Raw genomic sequence first — 18,174 nt, 5'->3', positions numbered from 1 at the left:
ATATTGTTTTGTTTTCATATCCGCATCTATGACCACAGTTTAGGACACAATTCCTTCACCCCTGAGATGCTGTGGTGGTATGTTAGCTGTTCATTCTGTCTTCCGCCTCTTTCTTGCCTCTCACAGCTGTGTTCCCACAGTTTCTCGGAAACCCTACAGCATTTTCGTCATTCCACTCAATTTGGCTGTGTTGTGCCTTCTTTCACTGTGAAAATGCACAAACCAGACTTTCAAAGTATAGCTATAAGAAAAGAAAAGGAAAATTACCATTTATTTCAAGTGGTAGGATTGTTTACCTAGACACCTAAGAACGTTGGCTCAAACATCACGGGCATTCATAGGAAAATTTGTTTGCATTGCTTGCTATCTAAGAAATACCAAAAGGACCACTGTTTCCCTATCTACCTGCGAAACCCACTCAGAACTAAATATGATAAACCAAACTCACCCATCTTTAGGGTGTCATAGAGGGGCCTAGTGTGGTCCCTTTGGACCCCAAAGAATTCTGGTTCTGCCCACACCCTCACAAAGCCTCAGGAAAATAGTTCTTCAGTTCCTAGTCTCTTCTCTGATCCAGAGATCTTGACCTAGCTCCAAGGTCAAGACAGAACAAAGATGTCTTAGACCTCGGGATACCTCTCCAAAAGCAATCTAAAAATAAAAGTAACATACAAAGATGCGTGCCTGCTTCCTTCACAGAAATACCTTTGTCCTTCTCACGAAGTGCCTCAGAACAACATCTCTGTAGCAGGTGCAGACCACAGACCTGGCTCTTCCCACATCTACCAAGTGCTTCCTGCAGGTAGTTTTCCCAGCGGTAGCACCACTTGCCTTCTCTGGACACAGCGTATCGTTTTGGGCTCCCATGACTTTGTGCATCTGGTTCCCCCTGGTGACATGCCCTTCCCTGCCTTGTCCTGTTACTGGGCCCCTTATAACATTCAGATAGTCTGCCCTCGAGGAGTTTCTAAGTCTCGTTCTCGGATTTTCATAACAGATTGTTTTCAGTGTCTCCCCAGCAGGTCAGGAACATCATCAAGCACCTACATGCCAGGAAATTGCTAGAGGGACTTCCTCGAAGCTCAACTCCCCAGCTGTCTGCAGGTGAGACCCGAAGGGTAGGCAGAAGTTCACCCAGAGGAGGATAGGAGGGGATAGAGAGTGGCCTCGGCAGAGAACAGAGGCTAGTGGGAGGAAACAGGCAGTGGGAAAGAAAAGTTCAGTCCAGCTAAAGCCCAGAGACGGGATTAGGATGGAGAAGCAGTTTGGTGGCCGCTGAGTACCAGTGACCAGGGAACAGACTGAAGATACAAGTAGTAGGTTCAGGCTGCAAAGGTTAAGAAAACTGTAAACTGTCACTTCCCCACATTAGATTTATTCCCTGTATCCTAAGCTGTGGATGCTCAGGAAAAAGTCAATGGGAAAATAGTCTTTCACTGTCCCTGTGTCCACTCACACGAGGTCCTTCTTGACTCTGCTATTCCCCCACAAGAGTGTGGAGGTGATGATGATGATAGCTCTTGAGGGGCCAAGAAAAGTCTCGTGCACCATAAACCCCATTCTTCACATCGTAGGATTCACAGTTCCTGCCATTATAGAAAATCTGGAAAAACAACCACAGTCAGAAAGGCTGGCATAGATTTATGACCTCTCAAATTTTCTAGGGGAGTTTGGTGGGGTTTTGTGACTTCTTCCTACAAAACACACACCTTTTTTCCCCCAGATGCTTATCCTCCCTGAGGCCCTTCTTGATTTGGTCACTGGCGGAGTCAGAATGCCCAGGTTCTAAGTTAGCAGTAGGCACCAAGATCTTTGATGCGTTCATCAACTATGTCAAATAGAAATTTTCATTTAAAGAAATTTGGAGTGCCTGAGTGGCTCCGTTGGTCAAGCATCTGCCTTCCTCTCGGGCTATGATCCCAGGGTCCTGGAATTGAGCCCTGAGAGCAGCTCCCTGCTCAGCCGGGAGTCTGCTTCTCTCTCTTTACCCTCTCCTTCTGCCCCCCTCCCCACTCATGCTCGCTCTCTCTCTCTCTGTCAAATAAATAAATAAACTCTTCAAGAAAAATTTAAAAGGAATTTGTTGTAGCAATATATGAACTTTTTAAAAAGAGAAACAATCTGTCAGACAGCAGATAGTTTTTTAAAAAATCGATCTTTGTCATGAAGCCCCAAAATGAAAAACTAAAAATCTTGTGCTTGAATAGTATCTAACAATATGGAGCAATTCTCAAAATCTATCATGTAAAAACCTGATTATCAACAAGATGCTAATTATGACTTCCAAAAACTTGGAAGACCATACTGTAAAATATTAGCATTCATTTTCCCTGAAACCCAGAGCTTTGGGTGGTTTGCTTTTCTTGCCATTCTTTTTCTGGTCCTTTCTGAGCATTAAAAAAAAAAAAAAAAAAAAAGTAATACTGCTACAGTCAGACCAAAAAAAAAAAAAAAAGAGGAAAAATACTCCTACGAGTCTGTGTTTTCCATGGCAAAGCCTATCCCGGACTGGGCGTGCATGTGAATCACAGGGCCCTCCGCACCAGTAAACACAGGTCTGATTTTCCTGAGTGCTCCAGAAGAAGTAGATGTCTCTGTGAGATGATCTGTCCACGTCCCTCCCTGAGCAAGAAAACGCAGACACAAATACTCGTGCTGTTTCTGTTGTGCTGTCCTAGACTCTGGGAGTTTGGCTCCAAGTCCAGAATTCCAGTTGTCTCCTCCAAATCTGGGAACCTCTTGCGTCCATGAAACGTAAGCTGCAGCTCCCCGGGGGGAAGCTACTCCTCAGCTTCCGGGCTCATCACACAGAAAATTGCCCTGTGTGCACAGGCCTCACCGCGAGGGCAGAAAATGAGAACCGCTTGGAAAAACAGCAAGATGCTTGCCATAGTTTGTTTGGGGTCTCAAAAAATAAAATCCGTCTTTCTTCACCAGATGAGACTCGTTGCTTGCAGATGATTTGCAGGGGAAGTCGGTCCCTTCGCTGAAACTGGAAAGCTGGCCAGGTTTCTAGAGCCGGGCTTTCCCGGACACGATGGAGAATGAATGGTGGGAGAGCCTGAGAAATGGCGATCAGAAGAGAGACATGATTTCTAGAGGCTTTTTGCCTCCTGTAGACCCGCCCGGATGTTAGGGAGATCTCTGCAATCAGAAACTCGGGGGAGGGGGGAGGCTCTGATATCCTTGCTTTATTAAGATTTACAGAGGATTCAGATGTAGAGCAAAATTGGAGAACATCTGTGCGATACAGCAAGGATACAGTCGCAGTTGCTGCACACCCAGGCCTCTGAGGCAGGGCTCTTTAAAGATGGCCTGAGAAATGATTATTATTTTTTAAGACTGTCTCCCTTGCTGCAAAGGGTTCCATGCAATTATTTCACCTCATTCACAGATTCCTCCAAGGTCTGAATAGAAACAATGAAACAACCCAGAGGCACGCTCAGTCACAGCCGTGGGATGCCACATAAATCAGCCAAGGGCAAGCCCGCCCCAAGCAAGGGTGAGCTCTGCCCCTGGCCGAGCTGCTTTTTGCGGCTACTTTTTTTTTTTTTCCTTATTAGCTGCACGTGTTGACTTTGTGTGGGGACCTGGAGAGTCCAGTCACCACAAACCCAAGGGTCAACAGCCACTTGGCAGCCTCTTTGCACTGAGCAAGTGCTGAATTAAATAAAACCAGCATGGGAACAGCCCAGCCCCCTCCCAGTTAATGTTCCACTGGGGGTGAGGCCAGTCCCGACTGGTGCATGGAGCCCACTCCCCAGGTGTGGTTATTAATAGTGCCTTCTCACTCAGATGCACCCCCCTGTGTGGATAAAGCAGGTAGGCACGCACCTACGTCAAGGTCAACAGCACGTTGGCTAAGGGAGCTGGAGGAGGAATGTTTCATGAGTCGCAGAAACAGTCCTGAAGCAGCAACTCGAGCTTCAACAGCCAGCAACCCTTGCTTAGTAAGCAGTAAAAGTAGCTGTTGGGGAAGCTTACCCCCAGCCCTGCTTCTCACCCTGGTCCACCCTCAGCTGTATATATTTTTAACTCTTTGAGTGTCTGTGCTCTCCATCATGGTTGTTGCAGCGCAGGGCAGTGACTGTATGTCAATTTTCACTTTGCAGCATGCACGCTTTCTTCCCAAATTACCCCAGTAACCCAAATAAGAAAGGGGAAAACGCACAAAGAATTACTGTGGCCATCTGGAATGCATAATGTGGAAAGATCTGCAGTACATTACATGGTCTGGAAAGTGGCTGGTCGAATTCCAGAGAGCTAAGGCAGACTTCAAAGTCTGGCTGTACATCAGTGAGACTGCTGATCGGCTCCGATATTTAAAGTGGGTGTAGATGAATGAATTTATTGCAGTTTTTATCATCTGGGCTCAGATGGAGAAATGGGACCATGGTCAGGTTCTCCTTTAATTTCATGCTGTGTTTTTTTTCTCAGATTTTATTTTTCTCCTTTTTGATGCTCTACTATATCTTGATTTTTTTTTAACTGAAACATCCCTTCCTTATCTCTGCCATGACCCTAAAAACTGATCCATTTGTATGAATAACTTATCTCCATAGAGAATGATGATCTGATCATGAGATGTTTGAACAAAAGGTCCCAATTCAAAAAGTAGATCTAACTTCATAGTCTTTTTTGTTCTTTTTTACTTTCTGGTGGAGCAAGACAATAGTTGAGATGTGAACCCAACTGCGTGGAATTTATTTCTAAAACTGTATATGGATGATGTCTCGTTGTATTTCCTGATTAGAAATATTTTATGAGGAAAACCTGGACTCTGTAAATATTTGCAGACACTTGACTGGAGGGCTGATGTCAGAAACTCCCTTTAGGAAGGGATGAAAGACAGTTCTTTGGTCAACAGCCTTGAAAGCCCTTTGAGAAACAAGCATCTTCTCATCTCTGCCAACTGGTTTGCTTTTATGTTCATACAAATTTATCTTGACCCTTAAAAGAATTCCAACAAATAGAACCCTAAACCGACTCCATAACAAATAGCTCCGCTCCTCCACCTTCAAGAGCTCTTCAGCTTCATTTCTAAGCTTTAAACACAAACTCATTAATAATGAAGAAGTATTTGGTCGGGTCTCTTTTGGGACTGGGAAAGAAAGAACTAGTTTTCACACATAGAGAAAAGAAAGAAGCACACCAAGAAGACAAGGTTAATAGTCTCGTGACAGCAGCGTACAGTGACTGCTTGCTTTCTTTCCTGTGCCAAATATGCAATCAAAATTTCTTGGGTATCTACAGCAATTAGATTATTAAAACACAGCTGAATTTCCTACTAAAAAATTCAAGACGAGCCCAGGACAAGATGGTAGAAGAATGTAGGGTTTCACTTCTAGGTTCCCTCTCAAGTTCATGGCCCCCCAACCTTTTTTTTTTTTCTTTTCAGTGTCTCTTTCTCTGCCTCCTTCCCCCAGTAATCAGAGATCAAGATATGAATTATTTAATGGGTAACTGCTCTCATGAGTCCTTTGCCTTTTAAAAGGGAATTGAGGGCTTAGCCTATGTTTCATGGAAGCAGATGAATCTCTCACGATAGGTAGGGCATGTAGAAGAAAATTGTGAGGGCAGAGGCGCCTCTGATACACTTCAAATTATGACAGTGCTTTCCTATACTGAAAGATCAGTGTTAGCTATAGTGGTTTCTGGAGGTCAATTTTGCCGTTTGGATGCTCTCTGAAGGAAAATATAATTCGATTTTTGTGTGTTGTGTTTCCACCTATGTGTTAGATTTCCAACTCAGTTCTGAGATGAGACATTTTCAAAAGATAGCTCACAGTTGCTCTTCATTGGTTTCCTAAGACTGCTGTAACAATGTGCCACATACCAGATGGCTTAAAGAAACAAAAATTAGTTGTCTCACAGTTCTGGAGGCTGGGAGTCTCAACTCAGAGTGTTAGCAGGGCTATGTTCCCACCGGGGTCTCCAGAGGACGATCCAGCCCTGGGCTCCATGGCTCATGGTAGTGTAACTACCATCTCTGTCTCACACAGCCACCTTCACACCACATGCCTCTGCATCATCGGCCTTCTGGGTCCACATGTTCCCTTCTCACAAGGGCGCCAGTCATGGCAGATTAGGGCACACCCTAATGACCTCCTCCGATTTGAGTATATCTACAAAGATTCTATTTCTAAGTGAAGTCACATTTACAGTAGGGGTTGGAATTTCAATGTATCCCTTGACAGGGAAACAATTCAATCCGTACTTTGCTCCTAAACCTGAGGAAATAAAAAATGAAGATGGGAATCATGTCCCACGGGGTAACCCTTAGCTCCACCTTGTTGGAAAGATGTAATTCAACCTTGAAAAGCCAAAGACAAATGTCCTGATAATCCTAGAGGTTTCAGACAGCTCTAGACTAGTTAGAAGACAGATGAGTTCATGTCTGCCACATCTCGGCACCTCAGTCTTCACATGTGTAAATCAGGGACTCCCAAGCCTATCTGTCCTGCTTTTACAGAGCTCCATAAATGTGAGTCATTATAATTGTGACTCACCTCTGGGACATCTTGAGACAGGTTGGAGGGGCTGTCTCTGGCTTGTATTTTGGATGATTTCAGGCAAGCCTGGCTTTGGTTAAAAATTAGAGCTACAGGGAGTCTGGGTGCCTCAGTTGGTTAAGCGACTGCCTTCAGCTCACATCATGATCCTGGAGTCCTGGGCTCGAGTCCCACATCAGGCTCCCTGCTCATTGCGAATCTGCTTCTTCCTCTGACCTTCTACCTTCTCATGCTCTCTCTTACTTGCTCTCTCTCTCTCAAATAAATAAAATAAAATCTTAAAAAAAAATTAGAGCTACAATTCTGCTTCATGAAAAAAAAATTCGGCTCCGTGTTACCATATGGATTTCGAAGCTACAGGCAAGCGCCTCTTTAAGTCATTTCCCAAGGAGGCACAACTGGGAATTTGAACTCAGGACTTCTGCATCCAAACTGGGAAGCCTTTTCACCATACCAGGGATCTCCCAGGAGAATCATTTGGAAGGCTTGTGAAAGCACAGATCGCTGCCCCCACCACCCAGAGATTCTGATTCATTAGGACCAGGGTCATTTTTAATATGTTTCCAGGTGACACCAGTGCTGTTGGTCAAAGAATCCCTTCTCAATGGCTGCCCATTAGAGTTATCTGAGGAGCCTTCAGATATCACTGGTCTAGGCTGTGGCTTTGGGCGGTTCCAAAAGCTCAGTGGGTAGCGTGGTGGGCAGCCAGATTTAGAAACTTCGTTCACCACTCAGTTACCTGAGAACTGGACTCCGGTGCTTCACTTGGGCAGAAGGAAGAACTAACTGTTCGATGTCCCGGCGTGACCAACCTGTCCCAGCTCCAACCATTCGGCTTTCCCCCACTCCCTACCTCCCCGGGCCCTTCTACCTTGTCTTCAACCATTCTCTTAAAAGAAGAGAAACAGACCTCTAAGAATATGTATTTGGACTCTGTGAGGAATGAGAAGGAACCCAGAAAGTGAGAAAGAGTATCTATTTCCCCACATAGACATGTTGGCCCCCATCTAAGTAAATACATTCTCCTGTCTGAATTCATAACATACCCTCATACCCTAGTGTTCTGCAATTGACAGGTCTCTCCCCATCGTATCCGTATGTTTGCTCCACAATTTGTATGTCCTAGAATGTATTTAGCAGAGCAGGTACCTAATATAATGTTCACAGCATCCCCCCCACCCCGCCAGAAAATCCTCCCCAATTTACCGACTCTTAGACCTGAAAATTTTCTAGAGAGAATCCATGCTTCCCCGTTCAAAATATCTTTGTAACTGGAGCACACAGAACAAAACTTCACCTTGATATTCCCAGCCCTTAATTGCATGATTCCCCACCTACCCTTTGCACCACTGTTTCTCTTTCCACTATCTCATACCCCCTCTGTGCTGGTGGTTTGGTTGACCCAGGGATATCTCATATCCCTCTGTGCTGGTGGTTTGGTTGACCCAGGGATATCTCATACCCCTCTGTGCTGGTGGTTTGGTTGACCTCTCTTTCCCATTCTGCATACTAGCTCCCTTCTTTCACTAAATGTTATTAAAGTTATTCTTTTTGTCTGGAATTTCTTTAACCCCAGTACACATGTTTAAATTCTCCCTACTTAAACCCTAAGTTTTCTTTAAGGTGTGCTCAGGTTACCCTTTCCAGCCTCCCAATTAGCGTTAATTTCTCCCACCAGTCGTTCACAGTGACAAGTCTCACATTCGCATTTGGTTCTAACCTTACATGTTCCATCTTGCTGGAGTAATTTACCCATTTCTACTACTACCACACTTTGCTACTCTGTGAAAACCTAAGAAATGGGAGCTCAATTTACCCATTTTAACATCCTCTTCCTAAACTCTAGCTCAAGGTTTGCACATAATAAATACTCATCAAAAAACTCTAGTTCAGTACTGGATAAGATTCAGTTCAGGCTTTGATCTCTGTTCCTAATATAATCTATACAAAGGTATTAACATATTGTTAGACATTTACACGTTAGTATTTCCAACCTTTCATGAGACTGTGTTGTAAATAATCACAAAACATGACTATATGAAGACAAGAGCGGGAAGACGGAATGGAGGTAATAATGGATTCCATTGATTAACTTTCCCCTGTACTCTCTTAGGAGACATGGACCTTGTTGAACTTGTGCTTAAGAACTTGGAACCAATGTGAATTCAAAAATAAAGGCTTGCACAAGAAATTATTTTCTCTCAGTAATTACATTTTGGTGTTCCTCTTTAGTCCCCTGAATCATTCTCCTTCTCTTTGGCAATTTTGTACCAAAGAGCTCTCACCAACAAGTGGCTCCTTACTTGGCAAGTTCTCCACTTCACTCTTACATGGGTCTTGGTTTCTGCACCTTTTCTGTCTTGTGGCTAAAGCCTTGCTGACAGAAAGGGAGCCTTCCTGGAGATTTGCATTCAGGCTTTAGGACAAGTTTCCCATGATATCACGCCCTATAGGAATTTTAAAAATAAAGATTTAAAGTTTTCCCCTGGTCTTCATTATGTGGCGGTGTGATTTACATGCATCTGCTTTTAAAGTTGCCATATTGGGGGATCAAGGGAGAGTCACATTACCACGCTGATTATTTTGGTGAAAACACCATAGACTTCCAGAATGACAAGGCCACATGATGACAAAATATCCCATCTTTGAGGGAAGTGCTATAAAAGGACCTTACCAGCTGATGACCCTTTCAAAGGCTACCATCCCCGCATCTTGTCTCCTTTCAAGTGAATTTCATTCTAAGCTGAGCTTGTTCAGGTATAGACATGGAAGGGAATTACAGTGACCATTTGGACTGCCAGAGCCAGATGTAAAAATACATGTATGTAAAAATACAAATCAATTTTATATGAAAATACATATAAATTTTTTTTAAAAAATACATTTTAATTACTTTAGAGTGACTGTGTATGTTGGGAATGAGGTGGCAGAATGGAAATGGGAGACAAAAGAAGAAATAAAGCAAGATGCAGGCTTACATGGACTGTAAAGATGTGGCATGTGGCAAAGGAGAAGTCTGAAACTCAGTACACCCGCAAACTGGCCCCAGCAACCTGACCAGCCTCATGTCCTACGCGTCCTCCATGTTAACCCTCGTGCACAGCTGACAAGTTGGTCCTATTGCTCTCCTCCAGACATACATGGGCCATTCCTTCACAGATGGAAGGGCCATTCTTTTCACAGCATGGAATCTCCCTAAGATTCTCCTTAAGAAATAACCTGCATCTATGTGACTCCTGGCCTCTCCTTCAGGAAACTTCCTGATCATCAAAAGCAAAATGAACCCCTCTTTTTCTGTCATCTCTCACAGTTATATTCTGTACCTCTCCCTTGGCACCGGTCCCATACTGACTTACATCACTGGCTGCCATTTCACAAAGACATAAAATAAAGGGACAGCCAGAACATCAACAGCAAGACCAGTACTTGGAGCCTGCAATCTCCTGGAGCACAGGGTCAGTGTCTCCATCCATTTCAGGATCTTACATGCACAAAGACGTGCTTAATGAGAGCTGACTGATGGAGTTAACTCATCTTAACTATTCCTTTATGAAAAGAAAATGCAGGGACACCTAGGTGGCTCAGTCGATTAATCATACAACTCTTGATTTTGGCTCAGGTCATGATCTCAGGGTATGAGATTGAGCCTTCCTTCAGGCTCCATGCTGGGCATGGAGTCTGCTTAAGCTTTTCTCTCTCCCTCTCCCTTGGTCCCTCCTTCCTCTCAAAAAACCAAAACAAACAAACAAACAAACAAACAAACAAAAAAGCAGGAAGAAAGGAAGGAAAAAAGAAAAGAAAAAAAGAGAAAGGAAGGAAAGAAGGAAGGAAGAAAGAAAAGAAAGTGCAATATTTGCTTCTCAACTAAAAGGTGATATACTTGAAAACTTTCAGAGTTGAAGAAGTTAGGAGAATGTGGAAAAATAGGGTTTGGAGACCAGTGTCACTGGTGATCCTTATAAATATTTTTATATGCATTAAATTAAAGCAATAAAGATAACACACTCAGTAAAGATAATGTCAACAGTACTTTATATATCCTAAAATAATCACAATGAACACCATTCAGTTAATTACAATTTATTGTTGCTTCTTGTCCAGAATCTCTTCAGGATATCTTTCTTCTGTAGTTTTAATGGGATGCTTGTAAAGTTAGCATTCTTTGTTTATAAACACTGAGCATAATAACTACCATTTGTGAGTATCTACTCTATTTCCAGCTGTATACTCCTTAGCCCATTTTTTTTCCTTTTCAACTCTGCAGAATCTCCTTTTTATGGCTGAGCAGAGGGTCAAAAGCAATAAAACAACTTCTTCAAGGTCATCAGCTAGTAAGCAACAAAGAAAATTTGGTTTCAAACCAGGTTCATCTGACACCCAGATTTAAACCCTCTCCACTCTCCAGTACAGCCAAGCAGTTTCTAGTGTCTGATTTTCCAAGCAAATGTCCATTCAACTTCATGACTCTGAACATCTAACTCATAAAAAGAACTGCTTCTGATTTGCATAAATCAGTGATTCTCAAATGTGCATGCACTTTTGGAACCATCAGTGAATACAGCTGAATTGGTCTGGGGGTGGAGCGTGGGCATCATGGACTTTTAAAACCTTCCAGATGATTCTAATGTGCATCCAGGGTTGAGACTGGCACAGATTCAGAATAGGTGGCCAGATGCAGATCCACACTTGCCAGAATGGGAAGCAATTTGTGTAACAAATAAGCCCTCAGCCCTTGTTTTCAAAATTGAATCTCTGTAGGGACAAGATGTCTATCTTTTTTCTAACATGTTTACTAATTTTCTCTTATACCTCTCCAGCTTCTTGCCTTTTTGGAACACAAACAGCCAGACAGGAAATAAATATCCTGGTAGGAGTCTGTTAAATGCAGAGCTTCACAGCTGTGCTATGTTCAGGGCTGCCTTAGTGAGGGACATCTATCTGCTCTAACCAACCCCACACACACATCTCAGTGGCTTTACGTGATCAAAGTTTGCTTCTGGTTCTCATTACACTTCAGCAGGCAGCCTTCCATGCAGTGACTCAGGGACCCAAGATCTCCACACCTTGTGGCTTCACCATCCCCTACAGCCATGACTCCTTTGCTGGATCCTTGCCATCTGGCAGGCAGATGAGGAAAAGTGGCATAACAGAGAATCCCACCTTAGGAAAGAGGGTTCTATAGGCCAGGATTGGACAGTTCCATGTCCTTTCTTCCTACGTTACTGTTTAATTCAACTCAAGGTCACTTATGACCTTCAGAAGTTTTCCTGTGACTTATACCCAAATCTTCTTACCCATTCTAAATGAGGATTAATATAAAATTTATTGAGTGTTATTGAGTGAATTTATTTACTGAGTGGCAAGCTATGTTATGTTACATATGTTATCTCATTACATTATCAGAATAATCCTGTAAAGGATAAGCTGTTATAATTCCCTTTTGAAAGAGGACAGTGAAGCCAGTGGAATGTAAGTGACCTGAGGGTACTGAGATATTAGAAACCAGAGCTCAGACTGGAGTCTTGGTATTCTACCACTTGCCATTGATTGAATTTGGCCTGTAAGAGCATTATACAGAAAAGTTGCTTAGGATGTCACTGATCAGATTACCAAGAGAGAAATTTTCAGAAGTAGACCTACTCTCCCACCCTGTGTACAAAAACTGAAGAGTTCTCTGGCTCTCTCTCACTGGGCACTGGGCACCTCTGTTAGGTAGCATCAAAATGTCTTACTTTTTGTTATTCTTTAACATTTGCTTGAAAAGAAATACAAAAGGCTTTTGATATCAAAATCTCATTTGTTGTGGGGTGCCTGGGTGGCTCAGGGAGTTAAAGCCTCTGCCTGCAGCTCGGGTCATGATCTCAGGGTCCTGGAATCGAGTCCTGAATTGGGCTCTCTGCTCAGCGGGGAGCCTGCTTTCTCCTCCCTCTCTCTCTGCCTGCCTCTCTGACTACTTGTGATCTCTGTCAAATAAATAAATAATTAAAATCTTTTAAAAAAATCTAGTTTGTTGTGAGTTATTAATTTCCATTTTCTCAAATGCAGACTGGTGTGGGATTAAGGATTATTTTAAAATTTTTCAGCCTCTAATAAGCCTGGGTAAATATTTTAGCCTCATTGGACAAGAAGTTGCTTCATTCCCAGAATGCAGAGTTCCTGTATTTAAACTGCCAGAAGAAAAGCTCCAGCCTGGGAACATTTCTCCATATGCCCAACCAAATTCCTCATTTCAAATATGTTCCCTCTCAATTCTTAAATACACAGACGTTGAATGTACCTCATTGATCCTACCAGGCCTGTTTTTGTACTTCCCTTAAAAAGATGCTGCTAGGGGCACCTGGGTGGCTCAGTGGTTAAAGCCTCTGCCTTTGGCTCAGGTCATGATCCCGGGGTCCTAGAATTGAGCCTCTGCATTGGGCGCTCTGCTCAGCGGGGAGCCTGCTGCCTCCTCTCTCTCTCTCTCTCTCTCTCTCTCCTCTCTGCCTGCCTCTCTGCCTACTTGTGATCTCTGTCTGTCAAATAAATAAATAAAATCTTTTTTTTTTTGTTAAAGATGCTGCTAGACCTTTCATTCATTCATTCAACAAATTTTAGTCAAGTGCCCACTTAGAGCCAGCATAGAACCTGATTCCGGGAAGGATGCAGTGATGGATAAGGTCCCCAGATCACTTTCAATAAGCTCACACTTTATTATAAGGAAGGAATACACAACCCAACATGATATCCCACAATACTCACTCAAGGATGGTAATGAGCTAAAAGCTATAGAGACATAGGGAAGGAAAAACTAATTCTGCTGGAGAGGAAAGAAATAAAGGCATTAGGAGTAGCATTTGCAGTGGGCCTTAAAGGGCAACGGGAGATTTTAAAGCACAGAGTGAGAGGAAAGGCATTCAAGGCAGAAGGAATGGCATGACCAAAGGCTCAGAAGCGCATTGCCTGGAACGTGTAACAGACATGGCTCTCCAGGAGGAGGACAGCAGAAATTTTGCTAGTGGAAGCAGTGAGAAGTCACTACAATTTTCTGCTGCTGCTATTATTTTCTTGTTGCTTTTGTTTTTGATGTTCTGTTTTAAAGGATAGGAAAAAAAGCATCTGGAGTTAAGATGACCGATGTGTAAACTGCTGTGACCATCAGTCCTGCAAGGAAATGAGGAAGGGCTGAGTAAGATGTGCAGGGCCAGGGAAACACAAGATGCGAGAGATAATTCAAAAGTAGAACTGAAAAAATGTAGTGTCTCTGAGGGATGGAGGGCAAAGAGCAGTAAGCAATATGTGCCTTCCACATCCTGGGGCTGGGTACTGGGAATGTGGCAGTACTCTTCACCAGCAGAGCCAAAGTCAGGGGAGGTCAGGGGAGGAAGAGGAATGAGGCCAGTGAAGGTAGAATTGGGGATGTAACACAGGAGAGTGACTGAAACAGCTACCCTGAGGTTCTGGGTACTGACCCGCAGACGAGAGCCTCCTTGAAAACCCGTATCCACACACTGACTATCCCTTTGCTTAGAGCTTAGTGATGAGACAGGCAGTAGCACTCAAGTGTAAGACTAGGAACTGAGAACTGGCCCCAGCTCTGATCTGCCATTAGCTATGTGACCATAAGAGACTCACCACTTAATTTTTGTTTTTCAGAATATTCATCTTGAAACTAAAGCTTGTCATAGATCACTTCCAAGTCATCGTCCTAAAATCCTACTCTGGGGACTGATGCTAGTTCATAATAAAAGATCCACAGAAAAATGAGGGAATTAGTATACTTTTCTATGGATAAATATTTAGGTAGACTCTACATATCTAGTTATCTAGGTAACTAGATAAATGGAAGATAGATGGATGGATGGACAGGGAGAGAGGCAGAGAAAGGGAACTGTAAGGTTGAAACTTCAATTTCCATTTTTCTGAAAAGAACTTTTCTTTTATCCAAGAACAAATCCTTCCTTCCTTTTTGGTGTTAAAAGTTTCCTGATTTGGACACATGAAAAAATGCTCCACATCACTCGGCATCAGGGAAATACAAATCTAAACCACAATGAGATATCACCTCACACCAGTCAGAATGGCTCAAATTAACAAGTCAGGAAATGACAGATGTTGGTAAGGATGCAGACAAAGGGAACCCTCCTACACTGTTGGTGGCAATGCAAGCTGGTGCAGCCACTCTGGAGAACAGCATGGAGGTTCCTCAAAAAGTTGAAAATAGAGCTACCCTATGACCCAGCAATTACACTACTGGGTATTTATCCTAAAGATACAAACGCAGTGATCCAAAGGGGCACATGCACCCAAATGTTTATAGCAGCAATGTCCACAACAACCAAACTATGGAAAGAACCTAGATGTCCATCAATAGATAAATGTATAAAGAAGATGTAGTGTACACACACACACACACACAGGAATACTATGCAGCCATCAAAAGAAATGAAATCTTGCCATTTGTGACGACGTGGGTGGAACAAGAGAGTATTATGCTTAGCGAAGTAAGTCAATCAAAGAAAAACAACTATAATATGATCTCCCTGATATGAGGAAGTGGAGATGCAATTTGGGGGATTTGGGGGGTTAGGAAAAGAATAAATGAAGCAAGGTGGGATCAGGAGGGAGAGAAACCACAATAAACTCTTAATCTCACAAAATAAACAGAGTTGCTGTGGGGAGGGGGTGTCGGGAGGCGGTGGTGGGGTTATGGACATTGGGGAAGGTATGTGCTATGGTGAGTGCTGTGAAGTGTGTAAACCTGGCAATTCACAGACCTGTACCCCTGGGGATAAAAATATATTATATGTTTATAAAAAAATAAACAAAAATTTAAAAAACTTTCCTGTTTTGTTAAACAGCAGTAACTGTGAGATTTTAAACTACAATAAAAATCTTGGAATTTCCCAGATTCTAGAGTTCTCACTTTTTTTTTCCCCCATTCTTAATGGAATATTGTAAGATTGAAGAGTCTGAGAGCCACTTCCTAGCATGACTGCCAACTGAGAGGCATGGGCCGGGCTAGGACAGGAGAACCACTGTTTCGTTCCCCGAGACCTTGACCCTGTACTTCATGCTTACCCTTCCCACGTGAGTGGTGGTTGTCTCCCGAGCACCACTGGCCCACAGATGAGTGGAACGTGATCCTACCCCAACCTAGAAATTAGGGGATTTGCTCCTGGGAATCTTCAAAGAAAACTCAGGTTTCTTTTTCTTTTTCCTTTTATTCCTTTTATTTTTTCCCACAAAAAGAAAAAAGAAAAGAAAAAGAAAGGCAAGAAAATCAGTGGGTGGACAGAAAATTTGTTCTCCAGATGACATTTCTGTTCATCCTGGGATCCTTTAAATCACCCTCCCCCTGGCTCCCACTGGAGCTAAATGGAGGTCTCTTGTTACATGGCCTTACAACTAAGCGCCAGGACACCTTTTTCTCTTCCAAAAAAAAAAAAGAAAAAAAATGGCTTGCAGTTGGAGGGTAGAGAGATTGGTTATGCTAAAGCTTCAGTACATGATCAGATAACAGAGATTAAGTTGATGTATGACAGGATCTCCGTCTGCGGGGCAATTATGGGCTATCTCAACTGAAACCTGTTAAGAAACAGCCATTTGCCCCCACAGGGAAACTAAAGGCACAAGGCTATATATCAGCCCTAACCCCACTGTGCACTGCCTAGTCATAACAGGCATCATAGTTCATGTAGCTATTGGCCTTCAGGCATTTACCGTGGACTAAAAATGCTTATGCCTACCTCTAAACTAAGAATTATTCCCCAATTTACAGAGAAAGCTGAGAGGGGGGAATCATTTCCTTGTGCACATTACACAGTTAGTAATGGAGGTGGGATCCGAATCCAGATCTGTCGGATTACAAACCGTAATGATTGCGCAATTCAGAGTAATCGCCCGCCCCCCTCCACCATCGGGAAGTCGAGACCCATTGCTGAAGCGTAAAGAGACGACGGAATGAAGAGCTGGTCCCTCTCACAATCTGACAGGGGAGCTGGATTTTCCAACAATTCATTAGACGGTAGGGCACATTCAGAGTGGGTTGTAATACTGTGGGGAACAAGATGCAGATCACTTCAGAGAAGCCCTCCATCAAGGTTTACATCTGAGGGTCATTTGTTATGGACCTGGATGAAAATTAGCGTTCCTGAGAACGGGTTAATATTTCAGAAGGAAGGTCAACATCATGCTTGAAGGCAGAATTCTGGCTTCCTGTTTTCTTCTTCTTCTTTTTTTTTTTTTTTTTTTTTTTTTTTTTTAACTGAAGTAGCTGACCCAGAGTGTCACATTGGCTTCAGGTGTGCAACATGAGGATCCCACGGTCCGCCGTCTTTCCCCACACAAGGCTATTACAGCACCACTGTGACTGTATTCTCTGTGTTGTGTCTTTCATCCGCAGGACTTACTCATTCTACAACCGGAATGGGCTTTCTGTGTATGATACAAAGCTATTAGTCTTCAGTGGGAAATTAAGTCTGTTTTGTCCAGGTGAGCTTGTTTCTGAGGTAGCTAATGAGGAAGCCACCCACTGGGCGCTGCCATCAACCTCAGTAATAAAACTGGAGCCCATCCGTGCCCCTTCACAGCTGCCACAGCATGGTCAAAGAGAGCTTCCTTTGTAGGAGCTAAGGGGACTGGGGGCGGGGGGCAGAGTGAGAGGAACTGGGGATAAAAAGACGTTGTGCTGACAGCTCGTGGCTCCTGACACCCCCAACGCCCCCAAGCAGCAGACAGAGATACAGGCAATAAGAAAAGCAGGAGGAACTCCTATGGGGGTTGAGGGGGGGGCACTCCGTGTGGTTTCCAAAGTCTGGCTGTGAAGGCGAAGAAAGTTCCAGATGGAGGTGAGTGAGGGTGAAGGAGGACCTTTTTGCCGAAGAGGGAGATTTGAGTGCGTGAGTGCTAGGGGGAGCAGTGAGGGAGAGGTCAAAGGCGCAGGCGAGAGACAGCTGGGAGGCAGGGTTCTTAGGGAGGTGGGGCGGAGGGGGCGGGACTAAGTGGGGAGATGACTCTGCAGACACGCGCTCTGCAGACACGCGCTCTGCAGACACGCGCTCTGCAGACACGCGCTCTGCAGACACGCGCTCTGCAGACACGCGCTCTGCAGACACGCGCTCTGCAGACACGCGCTCTGCAGACACGCGCAGGTGGGTTCGAATGTGCTGTTGGAGAACTGAGTGGTGCTTGGCTGGGGTCTGTTCTTTTCTCTGTGAAGAATGGTTTGAGGGCCTCTGTGGAGGGCTACGCTTTGAAGAGTGTGCGGAAAGCTGGAAATCACCTCTCCAGAGAGCGGCAGAGCACCACGACATGAGTAGCTGGGAGGGCACGCAGAACCGTGCTGAGACCCCAGCTCACTCTGCAGGAGAGACAATAGGGCCTACAGCCTTGCAGCCCGATGTCTTCGGGTGGGCCTGCGCGGTGGGGCCAGGAGCACGGGAGACAGAGGCTGGGGTTTTACCAGGTCGGTAGGTGATATAAATAATACTAGGGACTTCGAAATTACAAGGGAAGAGTAGGCAGGGCAGCGCAGGTTATAAGAATACTGTCTTGCAACCTCCTGGGCTTTGCAAGCTTCTGAAGTTCTATTAGAACGTTGCACTCGGTCATGGGGACCCAGCGACTTTGGGTGGCCTCCAGGACACTAAGTGATCCTAAACCGGTGTCTCCGCCATTTTTTTCC

The sequence above is a fragment of the Mustela putorius genome, unplaced genomic scaffold (assembly GCF_011764305.1).
Source record: "Mustela putorius furo isolate JIRA1106 unplaced genomic scaffold, ASM1176430v1.1 tig00000876_pilon_pilon_pilon, whole genome shotgun sequence".
NCBI lineage: Eukaryota > Metazoa > Chordata > Mammalia > Carnivora > Mustelidae > Mustela > Mustela putorius.
The sequence above is the reverse complement of the archived record's forward strand: the minus strand, read 5'-3'. Positions refer to the sequence as shown.